The sequence below is a fragment of the Trichosurus vulpecula genome, chromosome 8 (genome assembly GCF_011100635.1).
Source record: "Trichosurus vulpecula isolate mTriVul1 chromosome 8, mTriVul1.pri, whole genome shotgun sequence".
NCBI classification, from domain to species: Eukaryota; Metazoa; Chordata; class Mammalia; order Diprotodontia; family Phalangeridae; genus Trichosurus; species Trichosurus vulpecula.
Window position 1 is genome coordinate 7,294,998 of NC_050580.1, and position 17,363 is coordinate 7,312,360.

Sequence of the window (17,363 nt, forward strand, 5' to 3'; positions counted from 1 at the left end):
AGAGTCACAGGCCGGGAGTGAGAAAACTCCCCGCTTCTGCCTAAGCCAAACGGAGGCTGGAAAAGTCTAGGGGATCCGGGTAGGAACGTTGGAGGTCATTCCTGAATAAGAGAACCAAGACTGCCCCAAAGTCGCTGTCATTGTGGGGACAGACAGGCTTCAGAAGCAACTAGCTTCTTTGGGCAGCTGGCTTGAAATCACAGGATGAAGAAAAGGTAGTGATCACAAGTAGCTCTGTACCAAAATTTCCTCATCTCTTTACAGAACCAGCATCGGCTTTGTAGCGTGTGTGTGTGCGCGCGCGCGGGCGTGTGCACGTATCTGTGTGTGTATGTGAGCAGAGAATTTGAAACAGAGTCTGTCATTTGAGAAATGGCTGTGGAAATGCACATGAATACAATGGAATAGTATATCATAAAATTATGAACATGAAGAGTTCAGGGAAAGTTGGCAGGATTTGCACAAACTGATAAAGAATAAGCAAGCATTTTACCCCAAACCACAACAGCGTTAAGGCAAACAATTCCAAGGACTTCTGAGCTCTGCTCGAAGCAGGCACCAAGCATCGTTCCCGGGAGCTGGGAGGGAAGCTGCCTTCCTTCCTTTCAGGGAAGATGCGGAACAAGGCATATCTCCCTCGGCAGACAGACACAGCCAAAATGCAAGCTTGTCACCCTGAAAATAGACTTTGCTGCTTGGTGAGAGGGGCAGCAAAAGTCAAAACACATTTTTAAAAATCCTTCTAGCATCAGCCAAGAAAACATGTATTTAAAAATTGAAATGAACACATAGGCAAGCCTCCCAACTCTGTTGACTCTGACGTCTGAGTAGCGAGATTTCCAAAGGACAGATGCCACCCTCTGCCTTTCCCCCTGATAAACAAGAAGAGTGTGTCCAGATTTATGAAGAAAGGATGGTAAAACCAGCAAAGCTTTGCTGAAGAAGGTGGTGGGAGGACGGGCGAGTGAAACACCTGGGGTTCATAGGAGGATGACTGAGGCACCACAGGGCACAGAGCTGGGGCCTGGAGTCCGGACGACCTGAGTTCAGATTCAGTCTGAAACGCTTCCGAGCTGCATGAACCTGAGCAAGTCCCTTAACCTTTATAGGTCTCAGTTTTCCCGTCTGTAGAACAGAGATCACAGCAGCACTACCTTACAGAATTGCTATAAAGATCAAAGGAGAAAACATTTGTAAAGCACTTGGCACAGTGGAGATGCCATGCTTATGATCCTCATCAGGAGACCAGAGGCTGTGTGGAGCTGGTACGCCGGATGACCTCTAACAAACAACTAACGTCCGAGGAGAGGCCCAAGGGTGGGCTGTCTGTTTTCCCAGAGGGAGAGATGGCTATGGCTCTTTTATTTCTCCTGGGCCAATGATGAGATGGGGATCCCAGAGTGGGAAGGCCCCTCAGAGGCCATCGAGTCTAACCCCCCACCCCAACCCCCTCCATTTTACCAACAGACTGAGACCAATTGCCCAAAGTCCAGAGTGGGATTTGAACCCAGGCCCTCTGATACCTTGTTTTTGTTGGCTTCACCATCAGTCATAGGAACAAGAAGGTCCAGAAATAGGCCCAGCAGCCACAGGTTGTGGTCCCTGGGGCTCACAGCCCCAGGGGAGGAGCAGAGATTACCAGAGATCAGCTGGGACATAGAAATCACTCACAGTACACAGGCATTCTCATTGCCTTGGAATTTCCTTCATTTCAATTCAGAGCCATCAAGAAGCATCTCTCAGAGCAGCACGTTTGGAGTACAAAGACAAGCACGAAACGCTCCCTTCCCCAAAGATCTTCCATTCTTCTGAAAGCATTATATAGGGCTCCATGTAGACATAGTGTGGACAAGGCAGGACAAAACCCTTCGGGAACAAGGAGGTGGGAGTACGTAGAAGGATCAAGAAAGACCCAGGGAGGAAGAGGTGGCACCTGCACTGGGATCCTTAGAGGACAAGGGGCAGTGAGAAACAGGCAAAGGTGTGGAGGTGGGAGATGAAGTATGATACACCAGGAATGGCTCAAAGACCAGTTTGCCCAGGACGTGGAGCCTGTGAAGGGAAACGGTAGGAATCAAAACTGGAAAGTTGGTGGAGAACTTTAAAGGCCAGATGAGAAACAACAAGGAGCCCCTGGAGGTTTTAGGAAACTACTTTGTGAGTCTCGAGTATGTAAGGCCAGGCAGGACCTAGTGGAGGGACAAGAAGGAAAGAGATGAAGCAAGAGGGGGAGGAAGAATCGAGCAGATTTGTCAAGTGCGTGCGTGTGTGTGTGTGTGTGTGTGTGTGTGTGTGTGTGTGTGTGTAGTTGTGTGGGGGGAGGGGATGTGTGTATAGGTGTGGGGGGTGGATGTGTAGGGGTGTGGGGGGAGGGGATGTGTGTGTATGTGTGCATAGGTGTAGGGTGGGTGGATGTGTACAGGTGTGTGTGTGTGTGTGTATGTGTAGTTGTGTGGGGGGGAGGAGATGTGTATTTGTGTATAGGTGTGGGGGGTGGATGTGTAGGTGTGTGGGTGTGTAGGTATGGGGGTGGATGTGGGTGGGTGTGGGTGTGTGCAGGGTGTGAGTCAGTGTGTGGGGGTGAGGGGGTTTCCTCATTCAGTTGGCCTTCCTGTTGCTTATAGATTTCTAAATTGAAAATGTGCATAGGTTTAATTTTTAAATTTTCATTTGATTTTTGCAGTGCATGTTATGACTGTTCCCCAGTATCTACAGCACCTTCTCCTGACAGCATCCTCTCTGCCAACAGCAAACCTTGTGGGACTTGTCCCTGTGGCCTTCAAAGTCCAGCCTCTGAGGAGGTTCCCTTAGCATCTGTCCTCATGGAATTTTAAGAGGATAGGGAAGTCTCATGTGGAGAAGGTCGTGAACTTTCACACATTTCTGACAATTAAATTCCATGAAAGCCAGTTAAAAGGAGGAGGCTGGCCTTAGAGTCTAGAACATGATGGAAGCCTTGCTCCGATCCCTGTCACACCTGAGCTTATGGTTGGGGGCTTTATCCTGGAGGAGGGAAATGAGATACTCAAATCAGGCATTTCAAGGCTTGTCCTTGGTCTGGGTGTTTTCCAGAAATTATAGGGCAATGGATCCTAAGACTTTTCTCCTTAGAACAAAAAGTGGAAAGGCCTGGGGGGAGGGTGTTGGGCAGCAGAGGAGGGAAGAAACATTTATTTAGCACCAGCCATGTTCCAGAGACTGTGCTAAGTACTTCTGTTTTATATTTCATTATTTTGTCTCCATGTTTCACATCATCATAACATAAAGGACATGATACATTGAGTTGCGTATTCGACAACAGAAATCCAGTGGCTTCTTTCTTTCTTTCTTTCTTTCTTTCTTCCTTCCTTCCTTCCTTCCTTCCTTTCTTTCTTTCTTTCTTTCTCCCTTCTTTCTTTCTTTCTTTCTTTCTTTCTTTCTTTCTTTCTTTCTTTCTTTCTTCCTTCCTTTCCTTCCTTCCTTCCTTCCTTCCTTTCCTTTCCTTCCTTCTTTCTTTCTTTCTTCTTTCTTTCTTTCTTTCTTTCTTCTTTCTTCCTCCCTTCCTCCCTCCCTCCTTTCCTTCCTTCCTTCCTTCCTTTTTTGCTAAGCAGTTTTACAATTATCTCTTCTGAACCCCAGAACAACCCCATGAAGTAGGTGCCACTAAAATTCTGATTTTACAGATGAGGAAACTGAGGCAAGCCAAGGTGCAGTCACTTGTCCGGATCACACAACTAGTAATCATCTGAGGCTGGATTTGAACTTGGGTCTTCTTGACTCCAGGCCCAGGCTCTGTGCACTGCGGCACCTGCTAGCTGTTGCTGGAGAGTCAGGCGCTAAGACAAGGAGTCCAGTTAGTGCTGAGCTCCATCCACAGAAAGCTGGCCATGCTTGGATGAAGCCAGGGTTCTCAGGAGCCTGACTGTGAAGACCTGAAGGGCGTCCCGACCAAGAGGGGCTCGGCCTCAGAAAGGGGAGTCTGGCTTTCTCAGTCATCACCTGTGTTACCCTGGGCAAAAGTTAAAGGATCTGGGTTCAGATTTTCCTCTTTCTCCCTGTGTGGTCTTGGACTAATCTCTGACCCTCATCTACTTCTTCTGTAAAATGGGCTAGAAGTCACAGGAAGTGGGTTCGAACTCCACATCTTTAGGCTTTTCTAAAGAAGATGAAGCACAAATCCAGAAAACTCACCCTGAGGGACCAAAGAAATGCTAATTAAATATATTTTTTCTATTTTATGTCTGATAGATTTTTGCTTTTGTTACCAAGTCATCAGACTTCTAGTGCACTGGGAATATACGCACACACACATACATACATACATACATATATATATATATATATATATATATATACATATATATATACACACACACATATAGTATACATATTGATTGTGTGTATATGTATATACATATGTGTGCTTGTATATGTGTGTGTGTGTGTCCCTCTAACTGCAGGCTAAATTTAGATGCCTCTTCAAAATATTCCCATCATAAGTCTTGGCCTATCATTTCCCTGAGAATTATTCCATGATGGATCTATCTATTTATTTATGTGTTCATGAATCAAGCAGAGAAATCACTGAATGGAGAAAGTTTGTATAATCTATGGCTTTTGTAAGATTACCTTGGACTTATACTTCACTGGGGATTTTTAGCAGCACCACGTTATTGGCATTTGGTCCTCGAATGCGCTCTTTCTAATACATACCAGAAGGTAAATATTATCCTGGTCAATTCACTTGAAGATGAAAGCTAAAAATGAATATATAAGTCTGGAGAGCAGAAGTTGCAAACAAAAGGTGTACCTGTCATAAGCCAAAAGAACAGTGAGCAGAGCTAGAAATAGATTCTCTTCGGTTTTGCCCTTCCTGGCAATCTGTGTCCACTGACACCCAGGGCCGCTGATGGGCATGGCCATTGGTAGTGATGTTAATGTAAGTCCTTGAAGTCGGGGGCCATCCAGGTTTGGCATTTGTATCCCCAGACTGGCGTATGCTGGGTGCTTAGTAAATGCTTGTCAATCGGCTGACTGATTGTGGTAGTGTTGGTAGGGATATTGTAGGAGGGGTAGTCATGGTGATGGTGAAAAGGGTGTTGATGAAAGTGAAGGAGATGCTGACGGTGAGAGGTGAAGATAGTCTTGGTGTGCCGAGAGGTCTTTCTATCCTGAGAACCATCCCCTGCTACTCAGGAGCTCGAGTGCAAACTCTGAGGCATTCCTTACTGAGCCAAGAGGACTAGAACAGGCTTCACAGGAAGCTGCTAGATCCCCTTTCTCCCCAAGGGACAGACAGTAACATTCCTAGGGGATACCTACAGAGCTCTGCTTTGCTTAAGTGTCAAAGAAAATCTTAGAGTAGAAGAAGGCCTGCTGCAAAATCAATAAGATGATAAGATTATCCATGCAAAATCAGTGGTATCAATCAGATCTTAGAGACCCCAGTTCCCAAACGTGGCAGGGATAGAGAGAATAGGAGATGTGCTGAGGGCTTACTCACTGTTCGGGAACGAAGATCCATATTTCCCTTCACAGTTTCTTCTTAATGGGCAACCTAGAAATTAGTATTTGGGCTGGGGCCAGTAGGATCGTTTGTTTTGGTTGTTTGAGTATTTGATTGTTAGCAACTGACTTTGGGAGTTAGAGACAAAGAGTTGGATGCACAGATGTAGGAGAAAAACAAGAAACTCACCTGGATGGGCTTTCAGATGGGCAAAGTGCTTCACCTGGTCACATACGATTCATTTACTCCCTGACAAACAAGCCAGTTTTTATTTTTTGTGGGGTGATTGCGATTAAAGTGAGGAGAGATTCCAGCCTCTGAATGCAGCTTAGTGAGTGGACTTAGACCTATAAAAATATCACAGGTCCTTGGGTAGGACAGGGCAGGGAGGCACTGACTTCCCCAGGCAAACCCCAAATCTATAAGCAAGGCATCGGGGGAGAATTGCGGAGGAAGGTGGAGAGTTGATGCAAGATGAAACAAAACACAACAACTCTTCTCAAGCATTTCAGCTGTCCCAAAGTGGACTGTGCAACCTGGGAGGGGGCACCTTCTACACCCAAGGCTGCTTACAGCAAGGAGCAAAGCAAGGTTTGTAGGAGGAGAGTGACTTGCCCAGGGTCATTCAGCTAATAACCTGCATCAGATTAGCTAAAAATCCCAGATAACCAATAATTAATAAATGTAGCTAATAATCTGATAGGATCCCTCCCCCAGGTGCTTCTGATGCATGTCCAGTCTTCTGAACACTGGGAGATGCTGCTGCCTCTCACTCCAAAGGCCCCTATCTATAGACACCCAGTTTCTGAGACAGACCTGCTTTACCCATTGCAGCTGAGGAATGCCAGGGTGGAGATACAGAGAAAAAGCTTCCCAGCAATAAATAACAACTGACATTTTTCTTAATTAGAATTCCAACAAAACTCATCAGATATAATAAAAAAAAACATGAATGAGGCTTCCCTGGAGATCCCACCCGGCTGATCAGTGAGTGCTTGACATCACCCACTACCCTGGGCAGCCTTGCCTATCTTCTCCTCATTCACCCTTTGACCTCTGCCCAGTATCCTTCTGCCCCCTCCCCCTCTGGCTCAAAGGGAGCTGTAGTCAATCAATACTCCCTTTGCTACCAGAAAAGGTGTGGGAATTGACTCTTCCCTGTCTCTACCCACCAACCCAGCAGCTCCCCAAGTCAAAACGCTTCTCCCTGACCACTATTCTTGTATGGATAGCCTCCCACCCAGCCCTCATCGGGATGTAAATGCCTTAAAGGAGGTAAAGTCCCACTTTGGTATTTGTATCCCAACACAGTGGGTTCATTTACTCATGGATTCATTCTGGCAATTTTAACTTTGGATCTAGTCCCTGGAAGTGGTTCTACTCACAGAGCATCCACGTGACACCACTATTTTTTTCTAGCATCTCCCAGTCATTTTTTATCTCTTTGTCATGTTTATCCCAAATCTAAACAAGGATGAGAAGTGACTTTACTCCATTGCCTGTGCCATCCACCAAGAGGTGGAGATGACTCCTTAAAAATCAGTTCTGGGGAAGGATGAAGCTGCTTCCTCAGCTCCCCCTTTTTCTGGTTCTTTTGTTTGTTTTTGATGCTGAGGAGGTGGATGGCTTTCAGAAATCAGGCTAACAGCTCACAGGTCTATGATGCCCTGAGGACTATCCCTGGACAGCAGCCTTGGGTGTAGAAGGTGCCTCCTCCCAGGTTGCACAGTCCACTTTGGGACAGCTGGAATGCTTGAGAGGAGTTGTTGTGTTTTGTTTCATCTTGCATCAACTCTCCACCTTCCTCCGCAATTCTCCCCCGATGCCTTGCTTATAGATTTGGGGTTTGCCTGGGGAAGTCAGTGCCTCCCTGCCCTGTCCTACCCAAGGACTTGTGATATTTTTGTAGGTCTAAGTCCACTCACTAAGCCCATTCAGAGGCTGGAATCTTTCCTCACTTCTAGTTTAATCCACAATCACCCCACAAAAAATAAAAACTGGCTTGCTTGTCAGGGAGTAAATGAATTAGATTTCAAATTCTATTCTGTTTTTTAAATTGAAAAATAAAAAGTCCTCAAAAGAGTTTTTAATCTTGACCTAGACACTTCCACAAATGAACAGCAGATGGGGCTGCAAAAAAAATTCCAAGAAAAACAGTTTTACTGAGTTTTATTTTCAGTTGTTTTGTCTTTGTTTTTACAATCTGAAAAGCAATTTATTGGGGACCATTTCAAACAATAGCATAGTCACTTCTTCCTGGCTTAACCCCCCTATGAATCTGTTTCATAATGGGTTTCTACAAGTCCATCCTCCTGGATAATCTCATTAGTTGAAATTATCTTACCTTCCTAACATGGTCGATTCTTAACTACCTTTCATTCTCTATCCCTCTGGGCATGTTACAATACAATTTACTATTAAGCAAAATAATTATCTCCCCTTAACCTTAATGTTTATTAGAACAAAAAAAAATTTAGGTAATCTAGTAAGAATAAACCCTGGCCCACTTCTGGGCTTAGTGGAAGCCAAAGAGGAAAGCATATGTCACCCAAGAGTTATTTTACTTTGCATGTGTAGCCAGAATGGACTTTGTTTTCTTTGAATGACTCAGCTCGCCTCGTTGAGCTTCCCTGGACGCTGGGGCTTGCTCTTCCGGGGCAGGACCAGAGCTTCGTGTGTGATGAGTCGTGGCGCTGGCTGAGGGGAGGTGTGTTAACGTGGTCTACGCTGGGGGAGGGGCCAAGTCAAGAACCAATCGGCCCTGGTTGTTCAGGCAGCGCTTGATGATGTCAAAAACTCTATAAGAGGGGAGAGGACAGCTTGAAGATCCTCCTTTCCTTTTCCGGTTGGAGCCAGAGACACCTACAGCCGAAGCTGAGCTGCCGGTAGCAGAGCTGACTAGAGGCTAGTGGGTAATCTTCTTACCGTAGAGGGGAAGCATGTATACGATTTTGCCTTATACTATCTCGCTTCTCTGTGGCCTTTTGGTTACCATTATAAGGCGGACTTATTGGGCCTGGAAGCTTTTGATGAAAATATCAAAATGGGGACGCTGGTTTGTGGGCTTGTTATTGTGGAGTGTAAATACATGCTTTAGTTCTCCTGCCTTCTGCCTAGAGAATTCCTTGTATCTTGCGGTTCCGGACCTTTTAGGCACATATGAGATTCTCTTTGAAATCATAAATTCTGCCTTCCTAATATATTTGGCGATGAGGTGGATGGGATCGCTAGATATAAGATCTCTGTTCAGAAGCAGAAGAACTTCAGAGGAAGAGATGAATATCCCAGGGTGGGAGGATCCATTTTATTCCTCCTTAGCAAAGGAATTGGCTAAAAAAGCCGGACCCTGTGAAAACTGGGAACCAAGGCTACAGAGAGGAGATCCTAAGGATTTGGAAAGGTGTTTACAAGAGGTTGGGATTCAGTCAGGGGCATCACTATCTAGGCAAAGCTGGATAGTGTTATCAGCCTACCAGCTAGTATATGAAAGATTGAGATTAAGTGAAAGAGATGGGGGCATTCCTACCCCACAGCAAGAAGGGGAATCTCAGATAGCGGGAGAACAAATTGCTGCTCAAGAACCCACTGACTCAGATGAGAACTTTTCTATTAATGTGGCTAGGAGCAACAGGAGGCCAAATAAACCAAGAGTGCATCCCAACTCAGCCCAGACCAAGCCTGACTGCCTGCTTTGTCCTTGCCATGGTGGCAGGGGAAGCGAGTGGGGGGAAAATGAGACAGTGTTAGGGGCTGAGACAGAAAACGCTACTAGGGTTCAGGACATCCCTCGCACAGAGAATGGGAGATGGTTAAATACTCAGACAAGCGTTCGTCCTGTAGAGAGGAGGAGGACAGAAACCAGAGGTGGCAATTTAGTTACGAGGGAATTTCAGGAAGATTTCTCACCACAAGAGGTCACAGATATTTTGAATAGATTCAGCCAAAGAGTAGGAGAACGATTAATATCTTGGATGGTAAGGCTCAGTGATCAAGGGGCCGGTGGAATATTAGTAGATAAGAGGGACTGTATGAGATTCATAGGTATCAGCCACGATCCTCTAGTTCAGCAAGCTTTTAGGGAACATCATCAGCGAGGAGATGATGCTAGCAGGACTACCCTGTTGGCATTAGCTGCTGCGGGATGCAATAAGAGATATACTAATGATTCTATGTGGCCCACTGAGCACAGACCCTGGTATTCACTTAAAGATTGTATCATGAGACTAAAGGAGGAGGTAATGAAGACTGCTATTATGACAGGAACTGCAGACAAGTATTACAATGATCCCATCCTCGTCACCAAATATATTAGGAAGGCAGAATTTATGATTTCAAAGAGAATCTCATATGTGCCTAAAAGGTCCGGAACCGCAAGATACAAGGAATTCTCTAGGCAGAAGGCAGGAGAACTAAAGCATGTATTTACACTCCACAATAACAAGCCCACAAACCAGCGTCCCCATTTTGATATTTTCATCAAAAGCTTCCAGGCCCAATAAGTCCGCCTTATAATGGTAACCAAAAGGCCACAGAGAAGCGAGATAGTATAAGGCAAAATCGTATACATGCTTCCCCTCTACGGTAAGAAGATTACCCACTAGCCTCTAGTCAGCTCTGCTACCGGCAGCTCAGCTTCGGCTGTAGGTGTCTCTGGCTCCAACCGGAAAAGGAAAGGAGGATCTTCAAGCTGTCCTCTCCCCTCTTATAGAGTTTTTGACATCATCAAGCGCTGCCTGAACAACCAGGGCCGATTGGTTCTTGACTTGGCCCCTCCCCCAGCGTAGACCACGTTAACACACCTCCCCTCAGCCAGCGCCACGACTCATCACACACGAAGCTCTGGTCCTGCCCCGGAAGAGCAAGCCCCAGTGTCCAGGGAAGCTCAACGAGGCGAGCTGAGTCATTCAAAGAAAACAAAGTCCATTCTGGGTACAGCATGTCGAAATCAAACACAGTGTTGTTCACATGCTTGGGAAATTAGACCCCAATGCCAAAGTTAAAGAATGAATCAGCTCAGTATTTTGAGGCTAGGGGCACCTAGGATGGTATTCTGGCCAGAAATCCAAGGACAGAGACCTGGCTTAACGTGACAAGCAGCTTCTGAGTCTCATCTAGGTGAAGTCCCAGGTCATTTTCAAAGCAAAAGCAGCAAAGAGGGAGAAGGAGAAGGCTGAGAAGCTTATTGGCAAGAGACGACACTCCTGGTCAGACTTGGTCCACCAGTGGGCATCTGGACAGACAGCTGCCATGCATGGCTGGGCACTTGGGTCCACTATCAAAGCCAACACAAGAAGGAGCAGAACCTTCCTTGAGCTGTCAGGAGAGATCTTGCCAAATGAGAGCCAGGATTTTATGTTCCTGGTATAGACAGGGACAATTAACAAGTATAAGTTGTTTCTAAATAAGCTTAAATCTGCATTTTATGTCTGTAGGTTTCCAGCTGTAATGGGACTATGATGTCGGCAAAGGGAGAGAGGTTCACCACTGCAGTGGGTTATGGAGGTAGAGAGCAGCTGTTAAAATAGAGAACTAATGGTGATTAATTCTTGGGATGTGTTTGAAGATTTCCCATTGAGTTCAAGACCCAAACCTGCTCACGGGGGATGGAATGAAAAAGTAGGACTTTTTATTTTCTTGTGAAAAGGGAGAAGAAAGAAGTGTTTAAATGCAATTCTAGACCACTGTGACTCAAAAAAAGTAATAAATTTAAAAAAAACCTTTGGTTCTATTTATATCCCAAAAAGTGAATCTTGAAGCTGCAAAGTCAGTATTTATAACTTATTCCAATGTGTTAAATTTCTTAAAGCTTTGAGTCATATAGCTATTCTGGAGCCTACTTGAAAAGAACCCTGAGGGGATGCTCCCTCACAGGTGATTTCCATCTGAACTTCATGAAAATGAGATAAGAACAAGACCTCAAGGCTAGTGGCTCCCACTGACCTAACACTTTGTGTGCATGACTGTGTTGGAACCTCACAGGATCCCCTAAGAGGTTCTATTGTCTCAGTTTTACAGATGAGGAAAGTGAGACTCCGAGACACTCCGTGAGTTGACTAGGATGGTGTGGCAGCTAGTGAAGATCTGGAGCAGGGATCCAAACCAGGCATCACTTTCTCCCACCCAGTGAGCCATTTTAAACTCCCCTCTGTCTTTCCTGCTTGTCATGTCCACACTCAAGCTTCTCTCTCATCTTCATGGATCCTTAGAAATTACAAACTTGAGGGCCTTCCCCCTCCACCTGCCCTCTTCTGGACAGCAATATTCCAAATGTGGTCTGACGGGGTCTCCCAGACAATGTGAAACAGAAGGAAGACACAGCTGGGTCTAAGGAGTCCAGGTGCCCCATTATTCTTACTAACTTTGCCTCTCATAATGGTGTTCAAGGTCACCTTCACTTTTTGACCACTGATCAATGTGGACCCCCCAAAAAATCAAGTCCTTGAGTCATCAGGAGGTTGCCATTCACTGAAACAGTGACTAGCTTTGTAAAGTGCTTTCCATATGTTATCTCCACTGAACCTCACAAGGAGCTGATGAGGTACCCATTACTCTGCTCATTTTATAAATGAGGAAACTAAGATTGGTGGGAGCAAGTGACTCGCTCAGGATCACAAAGCTAGTCATGGAATCTGTATTCGAATCCTGAGTCCAACATGCCATCCATGGAGTCCCCTGACAGCCTCAGATCCTTCTCAGACAAGTCTCTATCTAATTGTGCTTCCACTATCTTGTAATGTTTATTGTTTAAGTCCAACTTGAAGACTTAAGGAGGCTTACTTGCTGGATTCCAATATCACCTCTGATGACTCCCAGATGTGTGACCCTTGGTAAGCCATTTAACATGTTTTGGACTCAGTTTTGTCATGCCAGCTCGAAATCAATGCTTCTACGACTACATTATTGCTATTAAATTATATCCTGTTAGATATGGCCCAACGTTTTAACTTGGTCAAATATTTTTGGGTCCCCACCCTGTCATCTAGCAGGTCCACTGTCTTTCCCAGTTTTTATCATTAGCCAGTTTGCCAAATACGCCCTCTGGGCTAATACAAATAGTAAGGGTCCAAGGGGCAACCAGATGCCAAGATGCTTCAGGCTACACCAGGATGGCAGACAAGCCTCCCTCTTCAGGGATCAAAATACCAGTCCATGGTATCTGTAAGGAGATGCTAGGTTAAAATAAATAAACAGTCATATTGATCCAGTCCAAGGCAGGGAAAGATGCAGAAACAGAGCTGGGTCAATGGTTTTAGTTTCATTGTTTGTTTTATGGAGGGGGAGGGGAAGAGTGCATTATTGGTAAAGCTTGCAGCAGAGGGGTAAGGACATTCCACAAAGTGAGTCCCTGGCTGCTGTACAGAGAATCATTTCTTTGATTTGACGAATGATGAATTTTCTAATTCCTGCACGTTCAATGTCCACATTTAGAGGCCAAAATACCAATGAGGCTTATCCAGGCCTGAATAAGTTCTCCCAAGTCCCCACTCAGGCTCAGATGGAGGGTCTTCAGCTTGAGTGGCCAAGGCCAAGGTTTTCTGTCCTGCCTGAGCACTCCCCCTCCTGAAAAAACCTGCCCCAACTTTGTCCCTTTACATATCTCCTCCCAAAAAAGAGAGACAGAGAAAAGGGGAGAGATACATACACAGAGAGACAACAATAGAGACAGAGAAAGAGAGGGAGGGAGACAGAGGGGTAGAGAAAAAAAATTACAGCATTTAAAAATTAAATCTGAATCTGGTCATGAGTATTCACAACCTCCTTGGAGGGAGCTATGTGCTGAGGGGCCTGGGGCTCTTCATCCAGCCTGAATCCAACCTGGAGAAGAAATATCTATGACCCAGAGCAGCCCAGATTCAGTGAGACCCTTGGGTGGATCTTAAAGGAAAGAAAGAAGGAAAGAAAGGAAGGAAGGAAGGAAGGAAGAAAGAAAGAAACAAGGAAAGAAAGAGAAAGAAAGAAAAAGAAAGAAAGAGAGAGAGAGAGAGAGAGAGAGAAAGAGAGAGAGAATCCCCAAGACAACAGATATAGGCTTAAACTTGGATCTCTTTAACTTTGGGTCAGCTGGCCCCTGGTATTTTCAATGGAGGCTGAGAACAGGACTGGATGGACCTTGGCCCAGAGGTTTCCTGGCCATATGTGCTCTGCTAGGGGTCAAGGGAATGGGGAGCCCACACTGAGGCCAGGTTGGACCCTGCTGCCCTCCCTGTCTCAGCAGAGGCTGGGCCCCAGAGCCAGTCTCTTTTGGAATCTCTTACAATGTGCAGGGAGGGCTCCCCAGTGCATTCTCAGTGCCCCCCCCAGCACACACACATATGAGATTTCCATTCAGGTTAGTAGTAGGGCCCAGCTGAGGGATGGCCACAGCTGCTGTGCTCGACAACTCTAACAGCCCAAAGTGGGGGGTCCTGGCAGGGAGCCAGTAGCCCATGAGAGGTCAGAGGAAGGGGGGCACAAGGAAGGAGGGGAGTGGGCCATGGGGAAGAGGCTGTAATGGGATGGCAGGGTGCCCAGGATTCATGGGGCATAAAGCAGGGAGGAGGAGGAGCCGAGAAGGAAGTGGGGGACGCAGGAGCTGAGCTGGAAAGAAAGCTTCAGATGGGGACAGAGATGCAGCTCAGTTCCTCTGAGCATCCCAATGCTCCAGTGCAGACCTGGGACCCAAGATACCCCTGAGCAGGAGAGTTCAGGTAGCACCCCTCTCGGAGTCTGTGAAAAGGAAGAAAGCTTGAATAGCCTCCCACTTACCATTGTAGCTTCTTGTTTGTACAAACTTATTTGCCTCATTCTTCCTTCTTTTCCAGAAGGTGAACTCCAATCATGCAGAGATTGATAGGCCAGAAGTCGGGAAGATCTGAGTTCAAATCCCACCGAGGACACTTACTAGCTGTGACATGCTGAGTGAGCCACTTCTCCCTTGTTTGCCAGCACCAGTGATCTCCCAGTGTTGTTCGGAACTCAAATGAGACAATATTTGTGAAGCATGTGGCACACAGTGGGCACTGTAGAAATGCTATTCACTGCCCTCCAGGAGGGCTGGGACTCTGTTCACCTTTCTTCTCATCCTGGGCATTTAGCTCGGTGCTCACTGCTGACTTCCTCACTGCGCAGACATTTTCGGATCCCGATGTCTGGGCTTTGGGTCATCTAGCTCAGCCCCTTCATTTACGGATGAGCAAGCTTTCCGGGAGGAAAAGAGACTTGACCAAGGTCACGCGGGGCCTCTGACCGACATCCCTGCTATACCATGGGCCTACCACTAGGTGTCCCCTTAGAGTGGTACCAGCCCCACCCTTGGACGCTGGGTGTCCACAGTGGACCAGGAGGAAGTTTGACCAACAGGGAAAGAAAAGAGGCTTTAAAAGTCTCCTGGTGAACAGCAAGTCCCCTGGAATCACTAACAGACCTTGGACAATGACCGTGCAATGTCCCCTGGTGCCACAGAGACACTGAAGGCATGGATTTAGTTCTTGCCTCCAACAATTGCTAGCTGTGTGACCCTGACCAAGTCACCTCCACTCTCTCAGACTCGGTATCCGCATGTATAAAATGGGGGTAATCAGAGCATCCGCCTCAGAGGGTTCTGAGGATGCTCTCTGATGTAGGTCAGCAATTTCTCTGTAGCTTATGGAGAGCCACCTAGGTGACTGAGGTGAGGGGCTTCCCCAGAACCCCTCTGGGGCCAGCTTTCTAGGGGCTTTGCCGTTCTGCCTCTAAGGAATTCTTCTATCATTTTGTTCTTTAGTTATTTATGACTGACTTCATGTCTTACAATCGGGCTGCAGACACTGACTAGCCGTGTGACCCTGGGAGAGTCACTTCACCCTGTTTGCCTCAGTGTCCTCATCTGTAAAATGAGTCAGAGAAGGAAATGGCCAACCAGTCCAATATCTCTGCCTATACAACCCCAAATGGGGTCATGAAGAGTCAGACATGACTAAAAAATGACTTAACAGTGAGTGCGGGGTAGGGGACAAACAAAGCCTGCCCCCCTTCTTTTAGAAATGTTAAGAAAACACTGTAAATGAAGCCTATCAGCCACTAAAGACAGCTTCCTGGGGAAGAGAGCACATAAGTATTCTATTATGTCTGAAATAACACCCTGTTCCCCTCTCTCTGATTGTCCCTTGCAGGAGTGGGGAACCTGCTGGGTGGGGGCAAGGGGCCCAAGACTGTCCCGCCCTAGATCAAGTAGGCTCTTTCCTGGTGCTCAGTGGCACAATATCCACTTGTGAGAAAGAAGAGCTCTCTGGGGGAGGAAAGCACTTGAAAGGAGGGGAGAGAGAAGACAAGCATTTCTTAAGCACCTATGTGCCAGGCACTGTGCCAAGCCCTTTACAAGTATCACCTCAAGTGAGCCTCCAAATAACCCTTTAAGGCAGGTGCTGTCATTGTTCTCATGTTATAGTTGAGGAACCGGAAGGAAACAGAGGTTAGTGACTTGACCAGGGTTCCACAGCTACTAAGTTATCTGTGGCTGGATTTGAAATAAGATCTTCATGACTCCAGGCCTCAAGGTCTATCCACTTCACCACCAGAAGTGGTCTTAAGGGCACTGAGTAGTTTTAGGAAAATGATTCTCCAAAGGTGAAAGGTAAGTGACCCTTGTTCCCATGAACTGGGCTGTTACCTAAACTGTGGTTTTTGCTCATTCTTGACTGCCCAAGAAGCCTATAAACTGGAACTTCAAAATGGCATGTGTGGAGAAAGCTGAATTTCCGAAGTGAGGAAGACTCAGCCAGGTTCTCTCTCTGAACTAGAAATGTGGTCAGACACAGAAGAATCATAAATTAACAAGCATTGTTTCTGGCAGGCTCTTTACTAAAAGGCAGAGTAGAGCATCAGTATTGTCTCTTTGCTGATTAGAAGTTCCATGAAGGAGGCTATTGCATCATTTCCACCTTTAGCTGAATGGGAAGAGATCAAGGCTTTGAGGTGGGCTTTGGTCTCTGCCACTAACTCAAGAGGTGACTTCTGAAGGTATTGGTTTCCTTCTCTCCAAATGGAAAGAGTTGGGTTCTGACTCTTCCCAAAAAACAACCAGCAGGTGTTGGCTTCTAGAGCTCCCAAGAGGGGGAGACATCTTTGCTCTGCTCCATGAAGCTCAGTGTCCTACTAGATGACTCTAATCATTCACACATTGGCTTTGATCTTAACACTGAATTTGCTACTGCGGACATTCTCCTCATAGCTTCCAGGTCTCCTTCCAGGGCCAAGCAGAACAAACTCAACCCCATTTGTAAATGGTGCACTTGAAGGCAGTCATCATTCCACAGGATTGTCTCCTCCAGACCAAGCAGCCCCAAGTATTTCACTAGATTCTCACATGACATGAACACTAGGTCTTTTAGGCCTACTGGCTGACCTCCCCTGGCTATTTCCCCACTTCTCAAGGTCTTTTCCAAACTGCATAGCAAGGAGAACTGAGCCCCACACTCTACTGGCCTCATTGCCTGTGTCCTCATCTACCTTTGGGCGGCATGGCCAACAAGGCTTTCTGAAGAGGGTCACAACTTGCCCTGGAATTCCTTGGGAAAGGAGGAATGCAATAAATTTTCTCTGGCTTTCTGGCCTTTGTCTTTCTCTTGAACAGTTTCGTTGGACTCCACATTTTCTCTCTTTTCTTCTCTTTTGAATGTCATTTTGCATGAAAAATTATGATTTCTCAAATTATTTAAATCTGATTTTATTTATATAAAAATCGATTTTTTTATAATTTTATTTGTATATTTCCTGGGTTTGTTTTGGCAGGTATACTCACAGGCATTTTATACTGTCTAAAGTTATTTTAAATGAGGTATGTTTTACTATCTCTTCTTGCAGGGTTTTGTTGGTGATGTATAGGAATGCTGATGATTTATTTGGGTTTACTTTGTATGCT